At 42.6% G+C, this 18763-nt stretch overlaps 9 non-coding genes across 9 annotated transcripts; 3 read left to right on the top strand and 6 right to left on the bottom strand.

Moving 5' to 3' along the window:
- The first annotated feature begins 205 nt into the window (after positions 1–205).
- On the top strand, positions 206–321 carry LOC135038023 (U5 spliceosomal RNA). The gene has a single exon (XR_010232448.1). It is a non-coding gene; the product is annotated as a U5 spliceosomal RNA (small nuclear RNA).
- A 275-nt stretch (positions 322–596) lies between these two features.
- Positions 597–712, top strand: LOC135038028 (U5 spliceosomal RNA). Its single transcript, XR_010232453.1, has one exon. It is a non-coding gene; the product is annotated as a U5 spliceosomal RNA (small nuclear RNA).
- A 274-nt stretch (positions 713–986) lies between these two features.
- LOC135038032 (U5 spliceosomal RNA) lies at positions 987–1102 on the top strand. Its single transcript, XR_010232457.1, has one exon. It is a non-coding gene; the product is annotated as a U5 spliceosomal RNA (small nuclear RNA).
- A 6876-nt stretch (positions 1103–7978) lies between these two features.
- On the bottom strand, positions 7979–8142 carry LOC135038074 (U1 spliceosomal RNA). Its single transcript, XR_010232497.1, has one exon. It is a non-coding gene; the product is annotated as a U1 spliceosomal RNA (small nuclear RNA).
- A 150-nt stretch (positions 8143–8292) lies between these two features.
- LOC135038046 (U1 spliceosomal RNA) lies at positions 8293–8456 on the bottom strand. The gene has a single exon (XR_010232471.1). It is a non-coding gene; the product is annotated as a U1 spliceosomal RNA (small nuclear RNA).
- Positions 8457–9130: 674 nt separating this feature from the next.
- On the bottom strand, positions 9131–9293 carry LOC135038003 (U1 spliceosomal RNA). The gene has a single exon (XR_010232435.1). It is a non-coding gene; the product is annotated as a U1 spliceosomal RNA (small nuclear RNA).
- Positions 9294–9445: 152 nt separating this feature from the next.
- On the bottom strand, positions 9446–9609 carry LOC135038035 (U1 spliceosomal RNA). Its single transcript, XR_010232460.1, has one exon. It is a non-coding gene; the product is annotated as a U1 spliceosomal RNA (small nuclear RNA).
- Positions 9610–10283: 674 nt separating this feature from the next.
- LOC135038004 (U1 spliceosomal RNA) lies at positions 10284–10446 on the bottom strand. Its single transcript, XR_010232436.1, has one exon. It is a non-coding gene; the product is annotated as a U1 spliceosomal RNA (small nuclear RNA).
- Positions 10447–10598: 152 nt separating this feature from the next.
- On the bottom strand, positions 10599–10762 carry LOC135037992 (U1 spliceosomal RNA). Its single transcript, XR_010232426.1, has one exon. It is a non-coding gene; the product is annotated as a U1 spliceosomal RNA (small nuclear RNA).
- Between the last annotated feature and the right edge of the window lie 8001 nt (positions 10763–18763).

The raw sequence follows: 18763 nt of genomic DNA on the forward strand, positions 1-18763 counted from the left end.
ATGTTTGTTTCTTTTCAAACAGAACTTTCTTGACTATACTAAATGCTTGAAAGATCTGGGAGCACATGGAAAAGAGTACAAACCATGTTTATAGCAAGGGGAAGCCTGGTGAGAAATCTGCTTTCTTTCTTTCAAATTGGGTGCTCACTTTGAGCTGAATGAGGACTGCTGGCATGGCACTCAGGCGACAGGTGGAATCTTGGTCATGTTCTGGTTTCTCTTCAGAACGAACAAATCTTTCGCCTTTTACTAAAGATTTCCGTGGAGAGGAGCAAAACTGAGTTTTATCTCAATTTTTGCATGCCCCATCTTATTGGGATTTTATTTTATCGGTTTAAAGATAGAACGAGTGTGCTTTAATGTAAGCTCATTTGCATAGAAATGACAGTAAATGTTTGTTTCTTTTCAAACAGAACTTTCTTGACCACACTAATTGCTTGAAAGATCTGGGAGCACATGGAAAAGAGTACAAACCATGTTTATAGCAAGGGGAAGCCTGGTGAGAAATCTGCTTTCTTTCTTTCAAATTGGGTGCTCACTTTGAGCTGAATGAGGATTGCTGGCATGGCACTCAGGCGACAGGTGGAATCTTGGTCATGCTCTGGTTTCTCTTCAAAACGAACAGATCTTTCGCCTTTTACTAAAGATTTCCGTGGAGAGGAGCAAAACTGAGTTTTATCTCAATTTTTGCATGCTCCGTCTTATTGGGGTTTCTTTTATCGGTTTAAAGATAGAACGAGTGTGCTTTAATGTAAGCTCATTTGCATAGAAATGACAGTAAATGTTTGTTTCTTTTCAAACAGAACTTTCTTGACTATACTAATTGCTTGAAAGATCTGGGAGCACATAGAAAAGAGTACAAACCATGTTTATAGCAAGGGGAAGCCTGGTGAGAAATCTGCTTTCTTTCATTCAAATTGGGTGCTCACTTTCAGCTGAATGAGAACTGCTGGCATGGCACTCAGGCGACAGGTGGCATCTTGGTCATGCTCTGGTTTCTCTTCAGAACTAACAAATATTTCGCCTTTTATTAAAGATTTCCGTGGAGAGGAGCAAAACTGAGTTTTATCTCAATTTTTGCATGCCCCATATTATTGGGGTTTCTTTTATCAGTTTAAAGACAGAACGAGTGTGCTTTCTTGTTAGCTTTAATGTAAGTTTATTTGCATAACAATGACAGTAAATGTTGTTTCTTTTCAAACAGAACTTTCTTGACCATGCTACTTGCTTAAAGGTCTGGGAGCACATGGAAAACAGTACAAACCATGCAGTATCACAAGAGCCTTTATTTGATCTTTCATGAAGATAGAGCAGAATTGAGGACACGTCAACAATTTCTGCCGAAGGTGGTTCATCTTTCCACATGGTGCCTTTGGCCACTGACACCTTCGTTGAGTCAAAGTCTCTGGCTGTGGTCAGAACTTTGAAAATGTATGTCACCAGAACGGTTCAGATTAGGAAAACAGAGGCTCTGTTTGTCCTGTATGCTCCCAACAGGATTTGGTGTCCTGCTTCCATGCAGACCATTATGCGCTGGATCTGTGGTAAGATTCAGCATGCTCGTTCCACGGCAGGATTGCCGTTACTGAAGTAGGTGAAGACCCATTCTACTAGAAAGGTGGGTTCATCCTTGGCAGCTGGTCGGGGAGTCTCGGCATTGCAACTTTGCCGAGCAGCTATTTAGTAAACACTTTTGCTAAGTTTTACAAGTTTGATACCTTGGCTGATGATAACCTTAAGTTGGGTCATTCGGTGCTGCAGAGTCGTACGCACTCTCCCACCCGTTCAAGAGCTTTGGTATAACCCCATGGTTCTTAATGTGACCCCAGCATCCTCTAGGTCGTATGAGAAAATAGGATTTTAATACCTACCGGTAAATCCTTTTCTCTTAGTCTGTAGAGGATGCTGGGCACCCGTCCCAGTCCATACTGTGTCTGCAGTTATTACTTGTGGTTATACACATGTTGTGTTATGGTTCTGGTCAGCTTTTTGCTGCAATTGTTCATGCCGTTGGCTTGTGTTCTGTTGAATGCCACGTTCTGCGGCATGTTTAAGGTGTGAGCTGGTAAGATGCTCACCTTAGTTTAACAATAAATCCTTTCCTCGAAATGTCCGTCTCCCTGGGCACAGTTCCTATAACTGGAGTCTGGAGGAGGGGCATAGAGGGAGGAGCCAGTTCACACCCTTTGAAAGTCTTAAAGTGCCCATGTCTCTTGCGGATCCCGTCTATACCCCATGGTTCTTAATGTGACCCCAGCATCCTCTACGGACTAAGAGAAAATAATGCCCTTGCGCACTATCCTGACTTCTCCTCCCGTCTGCTTACTTTGTGCCTTCCAACGCACAATGCGAACTACAGGTGGTGCTGCAGGGCCCACACCCTTTTACTTGCCTTACAGAACAGCTCTGGAGCTGTTACAGTGCCCAGCTGCTGCAAGAAATCAGCTTGAATGCTTCAGGGGATGGGGCATGGCCAACATGAGCCCCACACCAAAGGAGGGTGGGGGTGTTTAATGTGAACTAGGGGTCATCCAAGCACTGCAAAAGGCCGCCATGCCCTGCATGCCCCTTTTCTCTTTTCATATGCAGATGAGGGTTCCAGTCAACTTTGGCCCACTGCTTGGATAACATCACCGTATGCAAATCCGTCTGCTGCAGACCTTCCCCCAGGAATGCTTGTACTAGTTGTTGCATATGGTGCTTCAGTATTAGGCAGCCTTCCGCCCTCCCATGTTCATCTGAAAAGATGTGGTCTCCCTGCAGTTGTTGTCCCCAGACGAGAGTTCCCTTGTGCTTCCTCAGTTGAATCTCCTTAACTTGACGGGGGAGGTGCTGCCCGAGCAGCCCTCCCCAGCCCTATCCCAACTCATATTTATTTTGCATATGAGATCTCTTGATCATGAAGATTGTTCTCACAGGGTGAGGTTCATCCATTATATTTTAAAATAGGAAGGTACGAATTACATATTTGAATTGCATCTATGTGCTGGATTCAAATGTCCCCCCCCCTTCCTTTCTCAATTGTGCCCGTCAGCAGCTATTCTAAGGTTGCTGCCAATGGGTGTGACACATTAATTTTAGTGGAGGAAAGTGCAGTGCACCAAAACATAAGCTGACACAATCATGGAGAATGCGCCAGCATATATGCTCTTCTATCTATATTTTGCAAACCTGCTCTTGTCCCCTCCAGCTGCTCTATGTAGATTTAACGTCTGGCAAGGTGCATAACCCACTGACAAGCAGGAACACTCCTGCATGAGTTTTCTCTCTCACTAGCTGGATGATACACAATCATTTGCATGCGCTCCACTTCCGACACACCACCCACCCAACCACCCAGTCACCAGAGCCACCCACAAGCCAACTGGCTCCGTGATTTAATTTGCACAGTGTAGTCATCCAGGCAGCATGTCCTTCTCAATGGAAGGATCTCTGGTTCCATGGAATCTTCCGCATTGGAATGCTGCGGAACAAAAAGGATTTAAATATTCAGCTTGCTAGCATTCAATGTACCTGCGGCTTGGCTCTAGCACATGGGTCTTCATCCTGTGGCCCTCCAGCTGCTGTGAAACTACACATCCCAGCATGCCCTGCCACAGTTTTGCTATTAAGGTATGCTAAAACTGAGGCAGGGCATGCTGGGATGTGTAGTTCCACAGCAGCTGGAGGGTCGCAGGTTGAAGACCCATGTTTTAGCATGCCTGTTCTATGATGCATGTTCCATGATGTCACAATCAGCTTGGAATGGGGTGTCTAGCAGGCATTTGCTGACAGCCACTTGAGGGAGACACACATCAGGAGATGCAGCATATCGGAGGTCTTCGATGCCTTTCCAGCAAATGCACACCACCTGCTGCTGGTCTGGACACAAAACAATGCCCACAATCGAAGTCCCAAAATGCCCAACTACAGGATTCATGTAAGTAGTGAATTTAGGAATGAATTTAGAAGTAGGAAATTAAGTTAGTTCACAAGTACATTCAAATTCAGATCTAAAGACTAAACACAAAACACAAAATAAGACTCCACAGAGCAATTATCAGGTGTCTTTATTAATTGTTGCATTTAAAAAATCAAGCAATTAGGGAGCACAATGTTGCGACAATGTAACCCTATTTGCAAAATAGTACTAAATAAGTTTGTCGATGTAAGACATTTGCAAAGGCGCAAACAAAACACGCTGGAAAATGCAACTGAATCTGTTTTTGGAGGTTAGAAAAGATGCAGGATCAAGTAGCTCCATGGGTAGGGTGTTTGATTAGAATTCAACAGGTTATAGGTTTGAATCCTGGGTATGATAGTTTGAGGTGTTATTTAATAAAGCATGTTTATATATTAGTCACACATGGCTTACTTGTACAAATGGCATGTCACCAGTTAGTGCTGACTGCTGATATGCCATTTGCACTAAAACAAATTAAAATGGTAAAAGTTATTGTACTTTAAGTAAAAATAAAAGCTAAAATATCAATCCCAGTTTTGGATTACTTTAATGAACAAAAAAAAAATGCATATAGCAAAGGATAGTTTCAATCTGCCTACCTCTGGGTTATGGACCCAGCATGCTTCCATTACAGTACTCTGCTGCACATGTAAGTGCAAGAGATCCTGAAGCACTCACTCATCATGGGAAAGTACCAATGTGTTTCTTCATTGGTTGATGGAAGAAACATCTTACAAAAACTCTCCACATTATTGACTTTTTAAAATGTTTCTAGGAATCGTTCTAGATGAATGCTTATTAGCCTTTGTCAGTATGGACTTTTACAAAGTGTTGCTGTGGCGCAATCAGTTACTGTGTAAGGCTATTAACCAAAAGGTTGGTGGTTCAATCCCACCCAGGGACGTAATTGACCTTGTTATCAGATTTTGGTGATCTTTATGTAGACAAGTGAAAATTTCAAACCCCCTCTTATGGTGTAGGGTACCTGGCCTTCTCTGATGTAATCAGAGTTAGATTTGATTCAGTGATTTTATAAAAACAGCTAGGAAGCACAATTTAGCAGTGGGTTGCAGAGAAAAAGAAATATGCTGGCAAAAAAATCCAATTGAGTGATTAAACAGCTTTTCATTTTCTGGCTTTATTTTTATGCTAACAAATTTGTTCTCTGAAAAGTGTCCACAAAGCCAAGTTTCTGATTAACACATTTGTAGGGATGGTTTTTAACCTATTACTAAATTAAACTTGCTTCATTGGAAAGGCAGCAAGATGCATCCTCATTTCAATATCTACTGAAATAATACAGGTTGACACCAGGAAACATTAACGCCACTGCATCCTTTGTGCTTTCTCATGTGGAAGTCTGTTTAATGTGAAAACAAGGTGATATCTAATTAGCACACAGGTAAGGAATTAAGAAAATCTTTATTTAAGGGTGAAGATGTTTCTCACAAAATCGTTGCCCCAATGCATCATTGAAATTCAAGCTGGAAAGATGATTTTAATATATCACTTGTACATTTTGTATTGCTCTTCTGGTGACAATGTAGTTTGTTTTTGTCAATTACCATTTTAATAATCGGGTAAAGAAAATTAAGTGGATTTTTGAAAGAAAACAATACTGTCAATATACTATTAAAACAAATGAAAATGGTAAAAGTTATTGTACTTTAAGTAAAAATAAAAGAGCAAAAATATCAATCCCAGTTTTGGATTACTTTAATTAACAAAAAAAAAACGCATATAGCAGAGGATAGTTTCAATCTGCCTACCTCTGGGCTATGGACCCAGCATGCTTCCATTACAGTACTCTGCTGCACATGTAATTGCAAGAGATCCTGAAGCACTCACTCATCATGGGAAAGTACCAATGTGTTTCTTCATTGGTTGATGGAAGAAACATCTTACAAAAACTCTCCAGATTATTGACTATTTAAAGTTTTTCTAGGAAACGTTCTAGATGAATGCTTATTAGCCTTTGTCAGTATGTACTTTTGCAAAGTGTCGCTGTGGCGCAATCAGTTAGTGTGTACAGCTATTAACCAAAAGGTTGGTGGTTCAATCCCACCCAGGGATGTAATTGACCTTGTTATCAGATTTTGGTGATCTTTAAGTAGACAAGTCAAAATTTCAAAAACCCCTGTTATGGTGTAGGGTACCTGGCCTTCTCTGATGTAATCAGAGTTAGATTTGATTCAGTGATTTTATAAAAACAGCTAGGAAGCACAATTTAGCAGTGGTTTGCAGAGAAAAAGAAATATGCTGGCAAAAAAATCAAATTGAGTGATTAAACAGCTCTTCATTTTCTGGCTTTATTTTTATGCTAACAAATTTGTTCTCTGAAAAGTGTCCACAAAGCCAAGTATCTGATTAACATCTTTGTAGGGATGGTTTTTCACCTATTACTAAATTAAACTTGCTTCATTGGAAAGGCAGCAAGATGCATCCTCATTTCAATATCTACTGAAATAATACAGGTTGACACCAGGAAACATTAACGCCACTGCATCCTTGCTGCTTTCTCATGTGGAAGTCTGTTTAATGTGAAAACAAGGTGATATCTAATTAGCACACAGGTAAGGAATTAAGAAAATCTTTATTTAAGGGTGAAGATGTTTCTCACAAAATCGTTGCCCCAATGCATCATTGAAATTCAAGCTGGAAAGATGATTTTAATATATCACTTGTACATTTTGTATTGCTCTTCTGGTGACAATGTAGTTTGTTTTTGTCAATTACCATTTTAATAATAGGGTAAAGAAAATTAAGTGGATTTTTGAAAGAAAACAATACTGTCAATATACTATTAAAACAAATTAAAATGGTAAAAGTTATTGTACTTTAAGTAAAAATAAAAGAGCAAAAATATCAATCCCAGTTTTGGATTACTTTAATTAACAAAAAAAAAAATGCATATAGCAGAGGATAGTTTCAATCTGCCTACCTCTGGGTTAAGGGGCCCAGCATGCTTCCATTGCAGTACTCTGCTGCACATGTAAGTGCAAGAGATCCTGAAGCACTCACTCATCATGGGAAAGTACCAATGCGTTTCTTCATTGGTTGATGGAAGAAACATTTTACAAAAACTCTCCAGATTATTGACTTTTTAAAGTTTTCTAGGAAACGTTCTAGATGAATGCTTATTAACCTTTGTCAGTATGTACTTTTGCAAAGTGTCTCGGTGGTGCAATCGGTTAGTGTGTTTGGTTATTAACCAAAGGGTTGGTGGTTCAATCCCACCCAGGGATGTTATTGACCTTGTCATCAGATTTTGGTGATCTTTAAGTAGACAAGTCAAAATTTCAAACCCCCTCTTATGGTGTAGGGTACCTGGCCTTCTCTGATGTAATCAGAGTTAGATTTGATTAAGTGATTTTATAAAAGAACAGCTAGGAAGCACAACTTAGCAGTGGGTTGCAGAGAAAAAGAAATACGCTTGCAGAAAAATCCAATTGAGTGATTAAACAGCTCTTCATTTTCTGGCTTTATTTTTATGCTAACTAATTTGTTCTCTGAAAAGTGTCCACAAAGCCAAGTATCTGATTAACACCTTTGTAGGGATGGTTTTTCACCTATTACTAAATTAAACTTGCTTCATTGGAAAGGCAGCAAGTGATGTCATCCAAGCAGTGGGTCAAAGTTTGCTTCAACCCTCGTCTGCTTATGAAAAGAGAAAAGGGATATGCAGGGCATGGCGGCCTTTTGCGACGCTTGGATGACCCCTAGTTCGCATTAAACACCCCCACCCTCCTTCGGTGTGGGGCTCATGTTGGCCATGCCCCAGCCCCTGAAGCATTCAAGCTGATTTCTTGCAGCAGCTGGGTACTGTAACAGCTCCAGAGCTGCTCTGTAAGGCAAGTAAAAGGGTGTGGGCCCTGCAGCACTACCTGTAGTTTGCATTGTGCATTGGAAGGCACAAAGTAAGCAGACGGGAGGAGAAGTCAGGATAGTGCACAAGGTTATAGAAGGGAGGGGCTCAAGAAAAGAGAAGTGGAAACAGACAGCATACTAGGCTGGAGAGAGACCTGAGACAAAGAGATCTGAATTATACGAGAGCCGTCCAGGGGAAACACAAATTATGCAGTCAAGTTTCCCACATTTGGGGAAATCGCAAGGGGCAGCACACCCAGAGTGCAATGGGTGAGCCTTGCCCTGGGAGAAGCACCTTCATGATCATAGTATCTCACCTGGCAGGTTAGTAGGAGTTGGGCTAGAGCTGGGGAGGGTCGCTGCTCGGGCACTACCTTTCAAGTGAAGGAGATCCAACTGAGGCAGCACAAGGGAACTCTCAAAAGAAGAACAAGGCTAGAGGAAGATCTGAGACAAAGAAATCTGACTTTACCAGAGCTGACCAGAGGAAAGCACAAACACAGTCCACCACTACCACAAATAATGCAGTCGAGTTTCCCACATTTGGGGAAATCACAGGGGTCAGCATACACAGAATGCAATGAATGAACCTCACCCTGGGAAAACAATCTTCATGACAATAGTATCTCCTATGCAAAATAAGTATGATTTGGGATAGGGCTGGGGAGGGCCTCTGCTCAGGCACATCTCTGTCAAGTAAAGGAGATTCAACTGAGGCAGCACAAGGGAACTCTCATCTGGGGACAACAACTGCAGGGAGAACACATATTTTCAGATGAACATGGGGTGGCAGAAGGCTGCCTAATACTGAAGCACCCCCAAACAACAAACCAAATGCAACAACTAGTGCAAGCATTCCTGGGGGATGGCCTGCAGCAGATGGATTTGAATATGGTGATGTCATCCAAGCAGTGGGTCAAAGTTGGCTTCAACCCTTGTCTGCATATGAAAAGAGAAAAGGAGCGTGCAGGGCATGGAGGCCTTTTGTGGTGCTTGGATGACCCCTAGTTCGCATTAAGCACCCCCACCCTCCTTCGGTGTGGGGCTCATGTTGGCCATTCCCCAGCCCCTGAAGCATTCAAGCTGATTTCTTGCAGCAGCTGGGCACTGTAACAGCTCCAGAGCTGCTCTGTAAAGCAAGTAAAAGGGTGTGGGCCCTGCAGCACTACCCGTAGTTTGCATTGTGCATTGGGAGGCACAAAGTAAGCAGACGGGAGGAGAAGTCAGGATAGTGCACAAGGGTATAGAAGGGAGGGGCTCAAGAAAAAAGAAGTGGAACCAGACAGCAAACTAGGCTGGAGAGAGACCTGAGACAAAGAGATCTGAATTACATGAGAGCCGACCAGGGAAAACTCAAATTATGCAGTCAAGTTTCCCACATTTGGGGAAATCGCAGGGGCAGCACACCCAGAGTGCAATGGGTGAGCCTTGCCCTGGGAGAAGCAACTTCATGATCATAGTATCTCACCTGGCAGGTAAGTAGGAGTTGGGCTAGAGCTGGGGAGGGTCGCTGCTCGGGCACCCCCCTGTCAAGTGAAGGAGATCCAACTGAGGCAGCACAAGGGAACTCTCGAAAGAAGAACAAGGCTAGAGGAAGATCTGAGACAAAGAAATCTGAATTTTACCAGAGCTGACCAGAGGAAAGCACAAATACAGTCCCCCACTACCACAAATAATGCAGTCGAGTTTCCCACATTTGGGGAAATCACAGGGGTCAGCATACCCAGAATGCAATGAATGAACCTCACCCTGGGAAAACAATCTTCATGACAATAGTATCTCCTATGCAAAATAAGTATGATTTGGGATAGGGCTGGGGAGGGCCGCTGCTCAGGCACATCTCTGTCAAGTAAAGGAGATTCAACTGAGGCAGCACAAGGGAACTCTCATCTGGGGACAACAACTGCAGGGAGAACACATATTTTCAGATGAACATGGGGTGGCAGAAGGCTGCCTAATACTGAAGCACCCCCAAACAACAAACCAAATGCAACAACTAGTGCAAGCATTCCTGGGGGATGGCCTGCAGCAGATGGATTTGAATATGGTGATGTCATCCAAGCAGTGGGTCAAAGTTGGCTTCAACCCTTGTCTGCATATGAAAAGAGAAAAGGAGCGTGCAGGGCATGGAGGCCTTTTGTGGTGCTTGGATGACCCCTAGTTCGCATTAAGCACCCCCACCCTCCTTCGGTGTGGGGCTCATGTTGGCCATTCCCCAGCCCCTGAAGCATTCAAGCTGATTTCTTGCAGCAGCTGGGCACTGTAACAGCTCCAGAGCTGCTCTGTAAAGCAAGTAAAAGGGTGTGGGCCCTGCAGCACTACCCGTAGTTTGCATTGTGCATTGGGAGGCACAAAGTAAGCAGACGGGAGGAGAAGTCAGGATAGTGCACAAGGGTATAGAAGGGAGGGGCTCAAGAAAAAAGAAGTGGAACCAGACAGCAAACTAGGCTGGAGAGAGACCTGAGACAAAGAGATCTGAATTACATGAGAGCCGACCAGGGAAAACTCAAATTATGCAGTCAAGTTTCCCACATTTGGGGAAATCGCAGGGGCAGCACACCCAGAGTGCAATGGGTGAGCCTTGCCCTGGGAGAAGCAACTTCATGATCATAGTATCTCACCTGGCAGGTAAGTAGGAGTTGGGCTAGAGCTGGGGAGGGTCGCTGCTCGGGCACCCCCCTGTCAAGTGAAGGAGATCCAACTGAGGCAGCACAAGGGAACTCTCGAAAGAAGAACAAGGCTAGAGGAAGATCTGAGACAAAGAAATCTGAATTTTACCAGAGCTGACCAGAGGAAAGCACAAATACAGTCCCCCACTACCACAAATAATGCAGTCGAGTTTCCCACATTTGGGGAAATCACAGGGGTCAGCATACCCAGAATGCAATGAATGAACCTAACCCTGGGAGAACAATCTTCATGACCATGGTATCTCCTATGCAAAATAAGTATGATTTGGGATAGGGCTGGGGAGGGCCGTTGCTCAGGCACATCTCTGTCAAGTAAGTTGCATTTGATTTGTTGTTTGGGGGTGCTTCAGTATTAGGCAGCCTTCTGCCCTACCATGTTCATCTGAAAATATGTGTTCTCCCTGCAGTTGTTGTCCCCAGATGAGAGTTCCCTTGTGCTGCCTCAGTTGAATCTCCTTTTGGAGAAGACCTCAATAAGATTGTAGCTGATCTGGCTACTGCTAAAACAGCTTGCCTACCTAGTATGACTCCTACCACGCAGAAGGCTAAAAGTACTTTTCTTGGCCCTTTCATCCTCCAGGTAAAGCGTACCCAAGGTCAGGCATACCCAAAGCAAGCTCATGTTTCCAGACCTGCCAAGCCCAGACTGAAGCAATCCTGGGCTGCCCATCAGCCTGCTTCCAAAACGGACAAGCCTGCCGCATGACGGTGCAGGCCTCCCTCTGGGGGATCCCAGGGTGGGGGGCCCGACTTCTAGGTTTGGCAAAGAAAGGTATAATTCTAAGCTAGAGAATTCTGTTTGGAGCTCACCTTGTACTTTGTGAAGAAATAATCAGCATTGTGGCTGAGCAGATACATGTAGTGTGTGGCTGCAAACTGCATGGATCTGCTGCGTTGTAATGCTGATTCTTTTTTTTTGCAAAGTACCAATAGCTTCATATAATGTTCACAATTTTTATGCAGGATCAAATAGCTCAATAGGTAGGGTGTTTGATTAGAATTCAACAGGTTATAGGTTTGAATCCTGGGTATGGTAGTTTGAGATGTGTTATTTAATAAAGTATGTTGTTCTGACTGCCGGCATCCTATCACCTGGGATATCATACTAAATAAATGGAGTTGATCAAATTTTTTTTTTTTTTTTTAACTAGGGACAATTTCCAGATACTTCCCTTTATAACTGAGATTGCCCCCTGGAACTTCACATCAGTTGACAACTATGCATGAGTGGGCAGTGCTTGCCCTGGATCTGTCCACCCATTTATGTGCCGCCATAAAATAAAGCATGACTAACAGTTATCCTGGGCGTACACTACACAATTATCTGTCAGGCTATCTATCCAGTCTGGATGGTTGGAATGAAAATCTGGTAATGTATAGGAGCAAATGTCAATTAACCATTTGCTCCCAAACACTAGAAAAGTGGTCAAAAATGGTCATTACACAAATTGGTTAAACCCAAAATTTAACCAATTTGTTTAGGGGACCATTTTTGTCCATTTTTTAGTGTTTGAGAGTAAATCGTTGATGGTCATTTGCTCACATAGATAACCGGATTTCTATTCCAACCAGCCAGTGTTGGAGAGATGGTCTGCCAGATTACATAATGCATACCAGAGCCATAACTAGACTTTTTGGTGCCCTGTGACAGAGAATTATATGCCCTCCCCCCCATTTTTGCAATATGGACAAAAGGCGCATGCCTTGTGGGGAAGGGGCATAACAAGATTGGTCTCAGAGAAAGCACATGAGATATGAAGATATATCTAGTATACTTGACACTCAATGGTTTGTGGTATTGCAGGGGTGCCCTCCTTAAATGCATATACAGTCACACATGGCATGTTTGTGTAAATGGCATATCAGCAGTCAGCACTAACTGGTGACATGCCATTTGTACAAGTAAGCCATGTGTGACTAATATATAAACATACTTTATTAAATAACACCTCAAACTATCATACCCAGGATTCAAACCTAAAACCTGTTAAATTCTAATCAAACACCCTACCCATTGAGCTACTTGATCCTGCATCTATTCTAACCTCCAAAAACAGATTCAGTTGCATTTTCCAGCGTGTTTTGTTTGCGCCTTTGCAAATGTCTTACATCGACAAACTTATTTAGTACTATTTTGCAAATAGGGTTACATTGTCGCAACATTGTGTTCCCTAATTGCTTGATTTTTTAAATGCAAAAATTGATAAAGACACCTGATAATTGCTCTGTGGAGTCTTCTTTTGTGTCTACTTCTTATCTACATTTAATTCCCTACCTATAATCAAGGCATTTTTAAATGCTGGGTGCTGCCAGGACGTGAGGCCTACCTAGTCTTTAGATCTGAATTTGAATGTACTTGTGAACTAACTTAATTTCCTACTTCTAAATTCATTCCTAAATTCACTACTTACATTAATCCTGTAGTTGGGCATTTTGAGCCTTCAATTGTGGGCATTGTTTTGTGTCCAGACCAGCAGCTGGTGGTGTGCATTTGCTGGAAAGGCATCGAAGACCTCCGATATGCTGCATCCCCTGATGTGTGTCTGCCTCAAGTGGCTGTCAGCAAATGCATGCTAGACACCCCATTCCAAGCTGATTGTGACATCACGGAACATGCATCATAGAACAGGCATGCTAGAACATGGGTCTTCAACCTGCGACCCTCCAGCTGCTGTGGAACTACATATCCCAGCATGCCCTGCCTCAGTTTTAGCATACCTTAAAAGCAAAACTGTGGCAGGGCATGCTGGGATGTGTAGTTTCACAGCAGCTGGAGGGCCACAGGATGAAGACCCATGTGCTAGAACCAAACCGCAGGTACATTGAATGCTAGCAAGCTGAATGTTTAAATCCTTTTTGTTCCGCAGCATTCCAATGCGGAAGATTCCATGGAACCAGAGATTATTCCATTGAGAAGGACATGCTGCCTGGATGACTGCACTGTGCAAATTAAATCACGGAGCCAGTTGGCTTGTGGGTGGCTCTGGTGACTGGGTGGTTGGGTGGGCGGTGTGTCGGAGGTGGAGCACATGCAAATGAATGTGTATCATCCAGCTAGTGAGAGAGAAAACTCATGTAGGAGTGTGCCTGCTTGTCAGTGAGTTATGCACCTTGCCAGACGTCAAATCTACATGGAGCAACTGGAGGGGACAAGAGCAGGTTTGGAAAATATAGACAGAAGAGCATATATGCTGGCGCATTCTCCATGATTGTGTCAGCTTATGTTTTGGTGCACTGCACTTTCCTCCACTAAGTTTTAGCCATTTTGTTTAAACGCAAGTGTAGTTGCTTCTCGCTCTTTTGGCTGTGATATTGTATTGTGGTTGAAGAGTCTGCTGGAGGGATTGTTTTCTTCATTGGCGAGAGACTGAAGATATTCCAGGATGGAAGGCTTGGGAACACTATCCGTTTTTCAGTTGTGGAAGAGTTGAAAGACCGGATTGGACTACATTCTATAGTAAAGGGTATCTTTGTATTTATTAATCCTCCCTTTATATGTGTCTGTCTTTCAATAAAGCTTTGGGCTTGTGATTCCGTCACCCTCTTACACTCCACACCCATAGCCTTATTAACTATTGTATTGTTTAAATGTATAGTGCAGTTCATGATTTATAGTGTAGGCTGACCTGTGCTGTAGTTCTTGAACTGTACTATACCGACAGCATTTGTATTGTGTTTTGGCTGTGCTGCAACACAGTACTTATGTGTGTAATGTTTATGTATGTTTTTTTGCTTCTTTATGTCAATAAAGACTGCTTTTTCAATCCAATATCTGAAAACAATCAATGTTTATCTTTGATGGCAATAGAAGTGGTATGATATTTGCTGCTTTTGAAAGGCAATATCTGATATGTCCCCTATCTGGGAACCATATATTAAATGGCTTTTCAGAAAAGGGAGATGGGAGAAGAGCTTTCAGTACTTGTAGGACCGATGCACATTTCCTATTCTAGCCTCCAAAAACAGATTCAGTTGCATTTTCCAGCGTGTTTTGGATGCGCCTTTGCAAATGTCTTACATCGACAAACTTATTTAGTACTATTTTGCAAATAGGGTTACATTGTTGCAACATTGTGTTCCCTAATTGCTTGATTTTTTAAATGCAACAATTGATAAAAACACCTGATAACTGCTCTGCGGAGTCTTATTTTGTGTCTACTTCTTATCTACATTTAATTCCGTACCTCTAATCAAGGCATTTTTAAATGCTGGCGACTGCCAGGACGTGTGGACTAACTAGACTTTAGATCTGAATTTGAATGTACTTGTGAACTAACTTAATTTCCTACTTCTAAATTCATTCCTAAATTCACTACTTACATGAATCCTGTAGTTGGGCATTTTGGGACTTCGATTGTGGGCATTGTTTTGTGTCCAGACCAGCAGCAGGTGGTGTGCATTTGCTGGAAAGGCATCGAAGACCTCCGATATGCTGCATCTCCTGATGTGTGTCTCCCTCAAGTGGCTGTCAGCAAATGCCTGCTAGACACCCCATTCCAAGCTGATTGTGACATCACGGAACATGCATCATAGAACAGGCATGCTAAAACATGGGTCTTCAACCTGCGACCCTCCAGCTGCTGTGGAACTACACATCCCAGCATGCCCTGCCTCAGTTTTAGCATACCTTATAGCAAAACTGTGGCAGGGCATGCTGGGATGTGTAGTTTCACAGCAGCTGGAGGGCCACAGGATGAAGACCCATGTGCTAGAGCCAAGCCGCAGGTACATTGAATGCTAGCAAGCTGAATATTTAAATCCTTTTTGTTCCGCAGCATTCCAATGCGGAAGATTCCATGGAACCAGAGATCCTTCCATTGAGAAGGACATGCTGCCTGGATGACTACACTGTGCAAATTAAATCACGGAGCCAGTTGGTTTGTGGGTGGCTCTGGTGACTGGGTGGTTGGGTGGGTGGTGTGTCGGAGGTGGAGCACATGCAAATGATTGTGTATCATCCAGCTAGTGAGAGTGAAAACTCATGCAGGAGTGTGCCTGCTTGTCAGTGGGTTATGCACCTTGCCAGACGTTAAATCTACATAGAGCAGCTGGAGGGGACAAGAGCAGGTTTGCAAAATATAGATAGAAGAGCATATATGCTGGCGCATTCTCCATGATTGTGTCAGCTTATGTTTTGGTGCACTGCACTTTCCTCCACTAAGTTTTAGCCATTTTTGTTAAGCTCAAGTGTAGTTGCTTCTCGGCCTTTTGGCTGTGATCTTGTATTGTGGTTGAAGGGTCTGCTGGAGGGAGGGATTGCTTTCTTCATTGGCGAAAGACCAAAGATATTCCAGGATGGAAGGCTTGGGAACACTATCCGTTTTTCAATTGTGGAAGAGTTGAAAGACCGGATTGGACTACATTCTATAGTAAAGGATGTCTTTCTATTTATTAATCCTCCCCTTATATGTGTCAGTCTTTCAATAAAGCTTCGGGCTTGTGATTCCCTCACCCTCTTACACTCCACACCCATAGCCTTATTAACTGTTGTATTATTGTACAGTTTAAATGTATAGTGCAGTTCATGATTTATAGTGTAGGCTGGCCTGTGCTGTAGTTCTTGAACTGTACTATACCGTCAGCATTTCTATTGTGTTTTGGCATTGCCGCAACGCGGTACTTATGTGTGTAATGTTTATGTATGTTTTTTTGCTTCTTTATGTGCATCGGTCCTACAAGTACTGAAAGCTCTTCTCCCATCTCCCTTTTCTGAAAAGCCATTTAATATATGGTTCCCAGATAGGGGACATATCAGATATTGCCTTTCAAAAGCATCAAATATCATACCACTTTTATTGCCATCAAAGATAAACATTGATTGTTTTCAGATATTGGCTTGAAAAAGCAGTTTTTATTGACATTAAAAAACATACATAAACATTACACACATAAGTACAGTGTTGCAGCACAGCCAAAACACAATACAAATGCTGACGGTATAGTACAGTTCCAGAACTACAGCACAGGCCAGCCTACACTATAAATCATGAACTGCACTATACATTTAAACTATACAATAATACAACAGTTAATAAGGCTATGGGTGTGGAGTGTAAGAGGGTGAGGGATTCACAAAACCGAAGCTTTATTGTAACACAGACACATATAAGGGGAGGGTCAATAAATAGAAAGATATCCTTTACTATAGAATGTAGTCCAATCCGACCTCTGTGCTCTTCCACAACTGAAAAACAGATAGTGTTCCCAAGCCTTCCATCCTGGAATATCTTTGGTCTTTCGCCAATGAAGAAAACAATCCCTCCCTCCAGCAGACCCTTCAACCACGATACAAGATCACAGCCAAAAGGCCGAGAAGCAACTACACTTGAGCTTAACAAAAATGGCTAAAACTTAGTGGAGGAAAGTGCAGTGCACCAAAACATAAGCTGACACAATCATGGAGAATGCGCCAGCATATATGCTCTTCTATCTATATTTTGCAAACCTGCTCTTGTCCCCTCCAGCTGCTCTATGTAGATTTAACGTCTGGCAAGGTGCATAACCCACTGACAAGCAGGCACACTCCTGCATGAGTTTTCTCTCTCACTAGCTGGATGATACACAATCATTTGCATGCGCTCCACTTCCGACACACCACCCACCCAACCACCCAGTCACCAGAGCCACCCACAAGCCAACTGGCTCCGTGATTTAATTTGCACAGTGTAGTCATCCAGGCAGCATGTCCTTCTCAATGGAAGGATCTCTGGTTCCATGGAATCTTCCGCATTGGAATGCTGCGGAACAAAAAGGATTTAAATATTCAGCTTGCTAGCATTCAATGTACCTGCGGCTTGGCTCTAGCACATGGGTCTTCATCCTGTGGCCCTCCAGCTGCTGTGAAACTACACATCCCAGCATGCCCTGCCACAGTTTTGCTATTAAGGTATGCTAAAACTGAGGCAGGGCATGCTGGGATGTGTAGTTCCACAGCAGCTGGAGGGTCGCAGGTTGAAGACCCATGTTTTAGCATGCCTGTTCTATGATGCATGTTCCATGATGTCACAATCAGCTTGGAATGGGGTGTCTAGCAGGCATTTGCTGACAGCCACTTGAGGGAGACACACATCAGGAGATGCAGCATATCGGAGGTCTTCGATGCCTTTCCAGCAAATGCACACCACCTGCTGCTGGTCTGGACACAAAACAATGCCCACAATCGAAGTCCCAAAATGCCCAACTACAGGATTCATGTAAGTAGTGAATTTAGGAATGAATTTAGAAGTAGGAAATTAAGTTAGTTCACAAGTACATTCAAATTCAGATCTAAAGACTAAACACAAAACACAAAATAAGACTCCACAGAGCAATTATCAGGTGTCTTTATCAATTGTTGCATTTAAAAAATCAAGCAATTAGGGAACACAATGTTGCGACAATGTAACCCTATTTGCAAAATAGTACTAAATAAGTTTGTCGATGTAAGACATTTGCAAAGGCGCAAACAAAACACGCTGGAAAATGCAACTGAATCTGTTTTTGGAGGTTAGAAAAGATGCAGGATCAAGTAGCTCCATGGGTAGGGTGTTTGATTAGAATTCAACAGGTTATAGGTTTGAATCCAGGGTATGATAGTTTGAGGTGTTATTTAATAAAGTATGTTTATATATTAGTCACACATGGCTTACTTGTACAAATGGCATGTCACCAGTTAGTGCTGACTGCTGATATGCCTTTTGCACTAAAACAAATTAAAATGGTAAAAGTTATTGTACTTTAAGTAAAAATAAAAGCTAAAATATCAATCCCAGTTTTGGATTACTTTAATGAACAAAAAAAAAATGCATATAGCAAAGGATAGTTTCAATCTGCCTACCTCTGGGTTATGGGCCCAGCATGCTTCCATTGCAGTACTCTGCTGCACATGTAAGTGCAAGAGATCCTGAAGCACTCACTCATCATGCGAAAGTACCAATGTGTTTCTTCATTGGTTGCTGGAAGAAACATCTTACAAAAACTCTCCAGATTATTGACTTTTTAAAGTTTTTCTAGGAAACGTTCTAGATGAATGCTTATTAATCTTTGTCAGTATGGACTTTTTGCAAAGTGTCTCTGTGGCGCAATCGGTTAGTGTGTTCAGCTATTAATCAAAAGGTTGGTGGTTCAATCCCACCCAGGGACGTAATTGACCTTGTAATCAGATTTTGGTGATATTTAAGTAGACAAGTCAAAATTGCAAACCCCCTCTTATGGTGTAGGGTACCTGGCCTTCTCTGATGTAATCAGAGTTAGATTTGATTAAGTGATTTTATAAAAAAAACAG

Source organism: Pseudophryne corroboree, unplaced genomic scaffold, assembly GCF_028390025.1.
Source record: "Pseudophryne corroboree isolate aPseCor3 unplaced genomic scaffold, aPseCor3.hap2 scaffold_697, whole genome shotgun sequence".
Classification (NCBI taxonomy): Eukaryota; Metazoa; Chordata; class Amphibia; order Anura; family Myobatrachidae; genus Pseudophryne; species Pseudophryne corroboree.